We start from the raw sequence: 12,910 nt of genomic DNA on the forward strand, positions 1-12,910 counted from the left end.
GATGCCCTTTTCTGGTGTCCCTTACAGTGGACTAATGCTATTACCTTGGGTAGCTAGATGGCTTCTAGTCGTGTCAGAATTTCTTCCTTATTTTTCATGCCCTTCCTGGCTGAAGTTAAAAAGTCCCTGTATTATTGAGCAATTAGAATAGCAAGAATTACAACAGATAGTCTGGTGGAAGGGAAAGAAAACATTTCAGTTTTAATAACTTCTATTGAAATAGAGTTTTTCTCCTTAAAATTATCTCTTCTGTTTATTAAAAGAGCAAAAACAAATCAAGACCAATTTATCTATTGTATTTAATTTGGCCTGATTGTTTGCATAAACACAGCAAGAATGGTAACTGACTACCTTTGCTGGAATTTTATGATTGAATCTTAATGTGCCCCATAGGGCCAGGAAGCCAAGCCATCCAGCTGCCATCAGGCCTGCCTGCAGTATCTGCTGCCCATTGTCCTTGCTTTAAGGCCCATCTCAGTAGCCCTCCTACTCGTCGTGGCCCAGAGTGCGTGGGAGTTCCATGCTCCACTTCTACACTGACCAACCGCCAGTGTTGGTAGGGCATGGGCCTGACGCTCCAGCGCCAGCTATTTTCAGGGCTACCAAGCAGGATACCAGGCTTTCTCCATGGCACTCTTTTTTTTTTAAATTAAATCTTTATTGTTCAGATTATTACATTTGTTCCTCTCCCCCCCACCATAACTCCTCTCCTCCCAGTTCCCGCCCCACCCTCCGCCCTCACTCCACACCCACTGTCCTCATCCATAGGTGCACGATTTTTGTCCAGTCTCTTCCCGCATCTCCCACACCCCTTTCCCCCCCAAGAATAGTCAGTCCATTCCCTTTCTATGTCCCTGATTCTATTATAATCACCAGTTCATTCTGTTCATCAGATTATTTATTCACTTGATTCTTAGATTCACTTGTTGATAGATGCATATTTGTTGTTCATAATTTGTATCTTTACCTTTTTCTTCCTCTTCCTCTTCTTAAAGGATACCTTTCAGCATTTCATATAATCCTGGTTTGGTGGTGGTGAACTCCTTTAGCTTTTCCTTATCTGTGAAGCTCTTTATCTGACCTTCACTTCTGAATGATAGCTTTGCTGGATAAAGTAATCTTGGTTGTAGGTTCTTGGTATTCATCACTTTGAATATTTCTTGCCACTCCCTTCTGGCCTGCAAAGTTTCTGTTGAGAAATCAGCTGACAGTCGTATGGGTATTCCCTTGTAGGTAACTGAGTTTCTTTCTCTTGCTGCTTTTAAGATTCTCTCTTTGTCTTTTGCTCTTGGTATTTTAATTATGATGTGTCTTGGTGTGGTCCTCTTTGGATTCCTTTTGTTTGGGGTTCTCTGCGCTTCCTGGACCTGTAAGTCTATTTCTTTCACCAGGTGGGGGAAATTTTCTGTCATGATTTCTTCAAATAGGTTTTCAATATCTTGCTCTCTCTCATCTTTTGGCACCCCTATAATTCAGATGTTGGTACGCTTGAAGCTGTCCCAGAGGCTCCTTACACTATCTTCGTATTTTCGGATTCTTTTTTCATTTTGCTTTTCCAGTTGGGTGTTTTTTGCTTCTTCACATTTCAATTCTTTGACTTGATTCTTGCGCTCCTCTGGTCTGCTGTTGGGTGTCTGTATAATATTCTTTATTTCAGTCAGTGTATGCTTAACTTCTAGTTGATTCTTTATCACAACATTGAGGGTCTCATTAGATTTCTTGAGGATCTCACTACATTTACTGGCTGTTTTTAGAAAATTATTGAAAGACCTTAAAAGTGTGGTTTTGAGCTCTATATCTTCCATTTCTGACATCTGCATCCTGTTTCTTTGTCTCCGCATTTTTTATGCTTTCTTGGTGCAACCCCTAGTGGTCTTTAGGTGCAGTCTTGTTGTAGTTAAGCCTAGATTGTTGTAGGTAATACTGCCGGGAATTTGACCTCCAGGCCAACTGGCTGTGAGAATCAGCTGTGTCTGCAGTGAGAGGACTTCTGTCCTCTAGGGAGGTGCTAATCTAGCCTTTGCCTGAGGCTATCTGGCAAATGCCTCTGTGCAGGGCTTGGGTGGGGCGGGTCGCACAGGATCAACAGGGTGGGCTGGAGAGAGCAGTTATGGCAGCTCTCAGTCCCATCCCCAGGGGCTCTGCCTCTCTGAGTCCCAGCAACCGCTGCAAAACTCGGAGAGAAAGCTGCACTCGCTCTGACCGAAGCCAGACAGTCCCGCTTCTTCCGTTTGAGTCTGGGTCCCTAAAGACTTGCCCGGATCTGGAGCTCAGAGTCTGCGACTCCCTCCCAATTGAAAACGCCAACCGCGCCCTCAGCCACCAGCCCGCTCTGCATGCACTCCACACCTCAGTATTTGACTTCATCACTGTGCCTCCTCTGAGTGTCGGTATGCGTTTCTCTTTCCTCCTAGTTGTAGGACTTCCACTCAGCCAGCGTTCCTGTGGTTCTGGGTGATGTCCGTTCCGTCTTTTAGTTTCACTTTTGAAGTGGTTGTTTGAGGCAGCAAACTCTGGTGTTAACCTATGCCGCCATCTTGGTTCTCCTCCTAAAAGACCCATGGCACTCTTATTGGCTTCAAGTTTTCAGAACTCAAACAGGGCTCCTTAAAACATGATACTCTAGTCAAAGTTTCCAGTTAACAAAACCACTATTGGAAACCGGTCTTATTGAATTTATGCAAAGAAGTGTATTGCCATGATTTATTTAACATTGCCAAATTTTGGAGGAATTATATAAGGAGAAAAAGCCACTGACCTGCCTTAAGATCTTCTGATTTTCCTTGTCAGTCCTTTTTATGGACTCTCCAGAGTTATAACAAAACAGTAACTGTTAGATTTCTTTTATCAGTCCCCCCTAAGTACTTTGGCATAACTATTTACCCTCTGTTTAGGGAGGCAGAATGTAAATTGTTTACTCTCTCTGGCTTACTGGCCTGTACTTTGATTAAATTCCTTTAAACTTTCTCTTCTATGCATAACCATGCCTCAGACCTTTTATTCCAAACAGGCCTTTCCCAGTTTTCTACAGTTGAGGTTTTTACCTGTGTCCTTTAAAAATGCATAACCATGCCTCAGACCTTCTACTCAGTAATTCCTTATTCATAGAAACCTCAATCCTTTAATGATTACCATAAAGTAACAGCCAGTATTTCTTAGATCACTAAGAGCAGGTGCTTCCTTCCTTATGCAATTTCAAGTATTGGAGGGGTTAAAGAGAACAAAACAGGGCAAAGAAAAACTTACTATGCTTAGTCACAGGTTGCGGCCTTGAGTCCAGCATAGTTCAGATAAGTAAAAATCAACAAAACTTCTGCTCTGCTTTCCCTGCCGACGGCCCCCCTCTTTTTTTTCTGCAATAACCATTTACTCTGTCCTTAGCTGCTCTCCCTCCTAGATTTTTCCTTCTTTAAGTCCCAGAGACTCAAATCCTTCTCCTCCTTTACTATTTTTGATCTCTCTGACCATCCTCCTATCCCCCAGCCTAGGGCTCCTCTATCTCAGCAGGCTGAGAGCCTACTACCCTACCTAGTGAATCCTACCAGCACTACCCCATCTCACACCCATCTCTGGAGCAGTTTTTGGCTCTCTTCCTCCCCCAGTCAGAGCGGATGCTGTCCCCAACAGAGACCTACTGTAAATCTATCAGGATTAAACAACAGAACAAATACTCTCATGTGTACAGCCAGACAACACAAAGTAGCTTTCGCTTCATACAGACTCTCACAGTTACATTCATACACCAGACAGTCCGAGTTTTTGATTTCTACCAAATGTTTACTCAGAGTTTAAGTAATCCAACTAATTCCTGACTAATTGCCTAAGGGAGCTCTATGGCTTCCCGGGAGGTGACCAAGCTCCCCTTCCAATCACTTGGAGTGGGCCAGACTGATAGGGGGTCGACAAAGATGACTGACCCTGACCCATTTTGACAAAGACAAAGATAACAAAGAACAAAGACAACAAACACCAGACAACAAACATCAGACAGACAAACCCGGTGCAGCCTAAAATTGCACAAACCAGGGACTCTGGCCACCGTCGTGGCCGTGGGTCAGGACCAGGAGTACTTCTGCGTTCAGCCCTCCATATAGGCCCTTCCGTGGGCCTATATTAATGACCCGTCTTCCTTACCTCTCTCGAGAGTCCAGGTGGCTCGGTTTCCAAATTGAAAGTTTTGGGTGGAGTCTCCTCCGTCTCCCTGGGACCCGGGACAGAGACTGGAGGCCTCCTTGGTAGTCGTTCCCCACGGGGATTTGGGGTATCTCGCTGTGTGCCCAGTGATAAATGGGGGAGAGCATCCTGCCCTAAATAAGGGGTCCCTCTCAACCCTGCTGGGGATCTCACTGGAGGCCTCCAAATGTTATGGGTTCACTCAGCGAGATAGACCACTGACTCAGAATTTAAATTTAAGAGCCTTTATTAAGCTGGCCAGCTGACTACAGTTACAGCACCCTGCCGAAGCAGAGGCTGAATTGCAGTGCAGATTACAGGAGTTACAGCATTTTTATTTGTAAAAATCATGAAGTTACAAAACCTTAGTTCCCGACACAGTACAGCATTATTACAGTGACTACCTTTCTATCTATGTGTTCTAGGAACAGAGAGTACAGCATTCTGGGAAGGGGCCATGAGACCATATCTCAAGGCCTGGCCTGATGTCAGTACCTTCCTATTTATGTGTTTTAGGAACAGACAGCACAGCGCAACCCGTCTGGCCAGAGCACGAGATGTGCAGCCCAGCACACTATGGGACATGCAACCATGTGTATGGATCTCAAAAACATAAGAGAGAGCCAGGCACAAAAGAGCACCTGTAAGTCAGTAATCCACACAAGTAACCCATATGCTCAAATAAAGCCCTGTGTTTTGTTTCTTACCTAGACTTCTTTTCAGCTCAGAGAAGTCTGTTTTGGGGGAGAAAGGGCTGCTCCATGCCCGCTGTGAAAATGCACAGTAAATCTAGATTCCTGTCTGAAGAGAGGACATGGGGAGGAAGTTCAGAGAGCAGATTCCACACCCTTGGCCCTCTCCCTTTCCCATATTCCCTCTTCCCAGCCCCCACCCCCCACCTCTTTGTTCTGTATTTCCTCTTCCTTCTCATGCAAGCCTCTGCCTGCACTGACATTGATGAGCTGGGTTTTTGAGGACAGGGAAGAGCCCCCCATCTTCCCAAGATGCCGGCACTCCAATAAGCCTCTTGCTTTTTTCACCAGCACCTGTCTCAAGAGTTTGGCGTTTGTTGTAGTAGGCAGCCAAACCCAGGTTCAGTTACAAAATGATGGAAAGGCTTATGTCTTCAAGTGTTTGGTGGCTCATGGTTTATGCATTGGTTAAAAATTCAGCAAATTGTACACTAATATCTGTGTATATCAATAAAGATAATCTCAGCCCTAGGTGGTCTGGCTCAGTGGATAGAGCATCAGCCTGTAGACTGAAGGGTCCTGGGTTCAATTCCAGTCAAGGGCACGTGCCCCGGTTTCGGGCTTAATCCCCATAGGGGGCATGCAGGAGGCAGCCGATCAATGGTTCGCTCTCATCACTGATGTTTCTATCTCTCCCTCTCCCTTTCTCTCTGAAATCAATAAATATATATATTTTTAAAAGATAACCTTAAACCTAATAAAACAACACAGGAGGCCTTCTTTGCTTTCCCTTACATGGTTATACAATAAATTAGGCTCCTGATCCCAGGTTCTGTGAGTGTGTGGGTTGAGGGGTAGGGGAGGGGACACTTCTCATGCAATACCAAACAACTCTCAGACACCAGCAAAGTATCCTGCAATTGAACTCTGTCTGACAGAACCTCCCTGGAGACAGCGTCAGACTCCTCAGGTTAAGGGTTCACTTCCACAAGCCTGGACCCTTCAGACACCAGTCACAAGTCCTGTGTTACTGACTGACCGGCTATAACCCAGCACCCACAACACCTCCTCTCAGGCGAGATTAATTTGCTAGAATGGCTCCCAGAACTCAGATAAACATTTTACTTAATGGATCTCCAGTTTATTATGAAAGGATATAACTCAGGACCAGCCCAATGAAGATATGCATAGGGCAAGGTGTGGAGAAGGGTTCTCTCTCAGACAGCGATACTCTCCCCAGATCTCCATGCATTCAGCAGTGGGGAAGCTCTCCAACCTTGTTCTTTGGTTTCTACAAAGGCTTTGTTATTGGGCATGGCTGACTACATCAACCTCTAGCCCTTCTCCTTCCATGGAGAATAGGATGTGGGATTGAAAATTCCAACCCTCCTATGGTTGGCTCCATTGGCAAATAGCCCCCACTCTTAGGTGCTTTCCTAAGTCCATTAACATAACAAAAGACGCTGTTGTCACTCTCAACACTTAGGAAATCCCAAGGAATTTTGGGGTGGTGAGCCAGGAACCTTGGTCCAAGACCAATTATATAGGAGAAATATATTTTGGTCATGTGAAAAAAGGTCAAAAGACAGCAGTGAATTACTAGGATCTTACGTCATCATTAACAACTCCCCAGCCCATCACCATGTCTATGAGAATGCCTCCCAGGTAAGGCCACTCAGGTCAGGTCAGGTTCCAAATGCAGGAGTGGACTCAGCAATACATGGCCCCACCTGGTCCAGCATCTGGTATTATGGAGCCAAGAGACAACAGAATCTCTTCTCTGCATCTTTTCCCAGGTGTCAATGTAATAAAGGATTTCCCTGTGACATACGTCACTTGTTGATGTCCTCACCCTCAGCTACTGTTTCTCTTTCTCTCCATTTATTCCCGCCATGTCCCCCTGTGGAGGCCTGGGAGGTCTGCCACTGTGCCGGGCCAGACTGCAGGCAGCACCACGATCTAGCCAGTGCAGAACCAGCAGGCTATCTTCACCACTGGGCAAGATAGCTGCCTTCACTGTTGCCCCCATTTGCCAGATTAGGTAAAGACACATCCTGCCCATAAGGCCCGTCAGTACTGTGACATAAAGCTCCAAAACACAGTGACCGTTTCTGTTAGGAATTACTCCCACCTCCAGCCTATAGTTGCAGCCCTGGTCAGGAAAACGGAGGTGATGTGGGAAGAAAGAATGGCAGCCCCTTCTTCACCCTCCTTCCCCAGATCCATGAGAAAAACAAGAGGAATCTATTGGGTGGGGATGTTAACGGAGGAGAGGTCCTCGCTCCCAGCTGCTGCTCACGGGGGTGGGTTTCTTGCAATAACCCAAGAAAAAGAACTTTGAAACTCTCCTGGGAGGATGAGAGCTGGTAGAAAGCCTTATTTCTGTGGACTCAAACCCCTGAGCTTCCCAGGTTTCCTTCCCTCAGTCCTGCCGGGGAAGAGGGCCCCCTTTGCCTTTCGCAGGGCTGACATCAGAGCCAGGGTCCAGCCGGGCATCAGGTCAGCTCAGCTGTGTTCCCAGCTGCAGCCCATCAGTCCATTGTGTGTGGGATCCGCACGGCTGTGGGCCAGATGGATGACTACAAGAAAGCAGGTACAAGAGCCCCAAGACCCAAGAGCCAAGAGAGCTAATTCCTTTGTTTAGGGGATTATGCATTGGCTCCACCCATTCTGGCTAATCCCTGGTTCCCCAGGCTTGACTGACAGACAAATACCTTCCCTAGGCCCCTTTGTTGGACACCCCCACCCCCAACCCCTGCACCTTGACTCTGCAGGGAAAGGGCTGGTGTTCCTGGGAGAGTGAAGTTACAGCTTCCTGGTGAAGCTGCCCAGATTGGATGCTTATAATGTCTGGTCTTCCCTTTGCTTCTTTCTATTACTAATAACCAGCTGATTACAACGGTGTTAGTCATGCTTCTTTACCCTCGTGGTGAGTGTGAGCACACACTCCTGAGGTATGTAAGCCAGCTCCTCCTGCTCTTACACCCTGCTTTGCACACCTACGTTTCATTGCCTGTCCAATTTTCTGTCACACTACCACGCTGAAGAGGCTCTCTGCCCATTGGTGGACGTTGTGGGCTGGAAAGTGAGTCCCTGGGTCTGAAGCAGCGGTGGTCAGCTGTCCAAATTAGTGCAGGGTTTTCTGTTCAGGTTCGTTCATGGCTGAGTATTCGCATCCACACGGGGTAAGCCAAGCCCAATCCAGAGTGCATGTCTGTTCCTCTCAGGACCCATTGGCAGCCCTTCCAGGTGGGGCAGGCGGCTGGAACCACCAGTAGATACCCCAGGTGTGTGACAGGTGAGCGTGTGGGTCCATGTGGGGGCGTGGGGCACTGCAGCGACGTGATGGGCTCGACCTGACACGTTCCTCTGCACCCGCTGAGGCACCAACGCCTGTGAAACCGAGCTGCCTGCCAACAAGAGGCAGAGGCCGCTGCTAATGACAAGTCCCTGGGGGAGGCCATGTGGGGCCGGCCAGTCAGACTGACACGCAGCCCTTTACGTTGCCTTCCTTCTGAACCATTCTTTTGGTAGGTTCTCACTTCTAGATTGACAATAATTTTCTATCAAATGTAATTTCACTGTCTTTTAATTTTCATTTCCACTGCTCAGAAGTGGCTATATCTTCTGTCAATATCATTATTGCTGGTTCGAAGGGGCTCTGTTTTTCTCTTAGCTGCTCTCAACATCTTCCCTTTGACTTTGGGATTCTACGACCTCCCTGCAAAATATCTAAGTATATGTTTCTTTTTTTAAATTTATTTTTATTGGGTATATATTATATTTCTTGATTCTGTAGACCATAGACTCAACTATTTTAGGAAATTCCCCCAAATTGCTTCTCTCATTTCTTTCTATCCTCGCTTCTGGGATTTGATAAGCTGTATCTTAGACACGCTATTGTAGCCTGTGTCTTTCATCTTGTTTACATATGTGGGCCAGAAACATGTGGAGATGCAGGAAACATCTCTACTAGGTATGAGAAACCGCTGGGCATGAGACCTCTTTCTGCCCTGGAACATCTTCCGCAGAGTGTGTCAGACAGGACAGCAAGACCCACTAGAAGCTTCTATAGGAGACATGTGTTTGATTCATGGAAACAAACAGGTGCACATACAAAGATGACACAATATGCACCACACAGACAGCAGCCCAGGAGGACTGGATTGGCTATCCTTATATCAGACAAAATAGATTTTAAAATAAGAACTATCACAGAGAAAAGGGTAAAAATATCATAATGATACAACTATAAGTGTAAATGCATCTAACAGGTTTCCCAAATACAAGAAGCAAGAGCTGACTGATAGAACTGGGAGGAGAAATAAACAATTCAATAATTATACTTGAAGGTTTCAATAAAATCAAGACAGATTAGAAGGCTTTAACAATACAATAGACCAGCCTGACCTAATTGGCACGTTTAAAGCATTCACCCCCAAACAGCAGAACGCTCATTCTTTCCAAGATGAGGTGAAACATTCTGTAAGATCTATCTTCTGCTGAGCCAAAAAACAAGTTTTATTAGTTTGTAAAAAATTATCACAAATACCATTACCTAAAGCAACAGAAGTTTATTCTCTCACAGCCCTGGAGTCCAGAAGTCTGAAGCCTGCATTCCTGGTCTGAAATGGAGTTTTAGATTCATGGAAACAAGTAGGTCCGTATAAAAACATGCACGCTTCCCCAGAGGCTCCAGAGAATCCCTTCCTTGCAACTCCCAGCTCCCGGTGGCTGCCGGCGTTCCCTGGCTGGTGGCCTCGCCACTGCATCTCTGCCTGCATCTCACACCCCTGCCCTGCGTGTGTGTGATCTCACTCTGCCTGCTTGAGGAGGACGCAGGTGACTGCTGTTCAGGATAATCTCAAGGTCCTTAATTTAATCACATCTATAGAGATTCTATTTCCATGTAAGGTTACATTTACTAGTACTAGTATATGTTTCACAGGTTAGGACATGGATGTCTATTGGGGGGAACAGTTTTTTGCTTACCACACAACTATCACTCATTAAAAGGATTAAAAATAATATAAAGTTTGTTCTATGACCAATTAGAATTAAATTAGCAATCAACAAGAAAAATAAATATAGAAAATTATCAAATATTTGGAAATAAATGACATCTTTTAAATAGTGATTGGATCAAAGAAGAAATAGCAAACAAAATTTAAAATGTCATAAACTGAATGATAATAGAAGCACAACATATAAAAATATATAGGATGCAATAGAACAGTGCTTACAGGAAAATCGATAGTTTTAAACTCATATTTGAAATGAAGAAAGTTCTTATGAAAAATAATTTAAGCTTCTTCATTAAATAACTCACAAAAGAACAGGAAATCAAGGAATAGTAAATAGAAAAAAGGAAATAATTTAGAACAGATTAAAAATCAATGAAAAAATAGATCAATATAAAAATAAATGATTAAGAAATTTATTTGACATTTCTCCCTCTCTCCCCCTTCTTCCCCCCCCCCCCCCAAAGTCTTCAGGTCAGAATTTTAAAAGAAGAGAGAGAGAAAGCAAGTAGAGGAGATGGCCGCAAAGTAGCTGTCAGCTCGGTCACCTGGGCTTGCGGCTAACCGCAGAGCAATGGGATGAAGAACCAGCTGCGGTGTAGCGGGTCTGAGAGCTGAGAGCAGGGCGCACAGGTAACGGGCAGGAGGAGCCCCGCAGGGGTGAGCCAATTCCGCAGCTTCCCAGCCAGAGGGAATTGGAGACCCCGGGAGTGCGGGGTCTCAGCTCCACGCGGGGATCCCCAACCCAGAGCAGCAGAGGAGGGAAGGGGAGCCGGGAGTGGCCGGTGGTGGGAATCAGCGGGGCCTTGTCCACCTGGGAGACGGCCCGCACGCTCCGGGCACAGAGCATTCCCTGCTCCAGCCCAGCCTGGGCAGTCCCTCTGGTCGGCATGTGCGGAGGGCCACCTGGCGGAGGGTCTGATGAGCGGGCACAGCGGGACCAGGACCGAGGGGCCCTCATTGCCTGGAAGGACTCTGGGCCGAGGGCGGGCTGGGGGCTGGGCAGTGTGGCTTGGGAAAGCAGGTTGGCCCTGCCCACTGCCAGCCACAGGCTGTGCCCTCCTTCCACCGGCTGAACTGCTAGGCCTGCTCGCCTGCTGTGACCTGAGGCAGAGAGGACTGGCACTGGGCTGGACCTCTGTACTCATACTGCCCGATCCGAAGGTGTGGGACGCGGGCATTTGGCCCCATCAGAGCCAGTGAGTTCAGCCAGTGCCGCCCTGGGAAGGAGAGGAAAGGAAAAGAGAGACTATGAAAGAGAAGAAGGAAGAGAAAAAGATAAGAATAATAAATGAAATAATAATTTAAAATAATAATAATAAGTAAAATGTAGAATAGGAAAAGAAAAACAGAACAAAATTAAAAAAGAAAAGAGAAAGAGAGAAAAATAGAATAAGAAAAGGAAAGAGAGAAATAAGAGATGAAAGAAACAAAGGAAGAAAGAAAATTTTTTAAATGAAATATAAAAGAAAAAATAAGGAAACAATAGAAAACATGGAGTTTGCCTCAGCAGGTTTTTGTGCCTCCTGCTCCCCCTTTGGATCTGCTGTCTGTGGCTCTCACTGGGTCTCGGTATTTTGCTCCCATGTTGTCTGCAGGCAGCCCCTGGTGTGCTGATCCCGAGCCTCTGGGCGGGCCTCTGACGCAAGCCAGCCACTGGCCGTCCCTGCCGGGACCTCGGCACCCGGACCGCAGCTTGGCAGGGCTGAGCCCCAGCAGCCCGGCCCGAGGAGCTTCCAGAGCCCAGAGGCTGGGCCTGCCTCCGCCTCCCACCTTGAATCTCCCTGCTCTGAGCTGGGATCTGCCCGGGGACCCGGGATCTGGCTGGGGGTTTATGTGGACTCACCTTGGGGTGGTGCCCCTGGGTTGTAGGAGAGGGGGTGGAACTTGTTAGTATAATAAAGCACATGATTTAAACATTTTAAATCCAACTGCCTCAGTGTGTTCATGACTCACTGGCCGCAGCCCACTGCCCGCCTCTCCTTGTCAGTGGCGGCCTGGGCGCCCCAGCCATAGCCACTCTGGCCGTCCTCTGCTTTCACGTTGTGCACACAGACGGCAGCTTCCACAAAATGAACATGGTACGTGGCACAATTTGTAAGACTAAGCTGTTCAAGTGATGTCATTGTTCAAAAAAGGTGACATTACAGTGAAGGAAGGAGTTCTTCTCAGGTGACCTTGATCTTGTCCTGTGGACAGGGCAGGTGGGGAGGGCCGGGGAGGAGGCGGGGTTTACTGAGAGAGAGCCTCCGCGTTGGGTCCTTGGAAAGATGACTCTAGATTAATCAAGTTCCCTGGGCTGTTTAGAGCAACAGGGGAGAGCTGCATCAAACACCAGTGGTCTGCATTCCCAACGTGCGTCTGTATCTCAGAAGAGCCCGCGCTGGAGGCTGAGCGCTGCGAGGGGAAGCAGGAGAAACGCTGGCTCAGCAACGCCGGGAACAACCACCTCCGACCGCGGCTCCAGGCCCCGGGTGAGCTGCTCCTTCCATAGGCGAGTAGAATTGTTGAAACAGAAGAAACCTCTTTGACTCGTTTACTCCTGTCTCCACAAAGAAGCATTGTGTGAATAAATGACCTTTAAAATTCATGCTGAGTGCTTGCTACCTTGGTTAAGCAATGATTTCTAGATATGACACAAAAGGATAAGAAACAAAAGAAAAATGAGCTAACCTGGACTAAATCAAAAATAAAAAATTTTATGTTGCAAGTGATACTATCAAAGAAGTAAAAACAGCCGGGCCGGTGGGGCTCAGTGACTGACCACCAACCCATGAACGGGGAGGTCACAGTTTGAGTCCCCATCAGGGCACGTGCCCAGGTTTGGGGCTCTATCCGCAGTGGCGGTGCTCAGGAGGCAGCGCATAGATGATTCTCTCTCATCAATAATGTTTCTATCTCTCCCTCTCCCCTCCTCTCTCTAAAATCAATAAAAACTTTTTTTGTGTAAAGAAAAAAAGAAAAGAAAAGCATAGTCCACAGAATGGGAAAACATATTTGTGAATTAAATATCTAATAAGGAAC

At 46.6% G+C, this 12,910-nt stretch overlaps 1 long non-coding RNA gene across 1 annotated transcript; it reads right to left on the reverse strand.

The window, feature by feature from the left end:
- Positions 1-441: 441 nt before the first annotated feature.
- Positions 442-2,927, reverse strand: LOC107183393. Its single transcript, XR_001514192.1, has 3 exons — positions 2,559-2,927; positions 1,042-1,043; positions 442-623 (listed from the first exon to the last, which is right to left on the reverse strand). It is a non-coding gene; the product is annotated as an uncharacterized LOC107183393 (long non-coding RNA).
- Between the last annotated feature and the right edge of the window lie 9,983 nt (positions 2,928-12,910).

This window comes from Myotis davidii, unplaced genomic scaffold (assembly GCF_000327345.1).
Source record: "Myotis davidii unplaced genomic scaffold, ASM32734v1 scaffold1580, whole genome shotgun sequence".
Taxonomy (NCBI): domain Eukaryota; kingdom Metazoa; phylum Chordata; class Mammalia; order Chiroptera; family Vespertilionidae; genus Myotis; species Myotis davidii.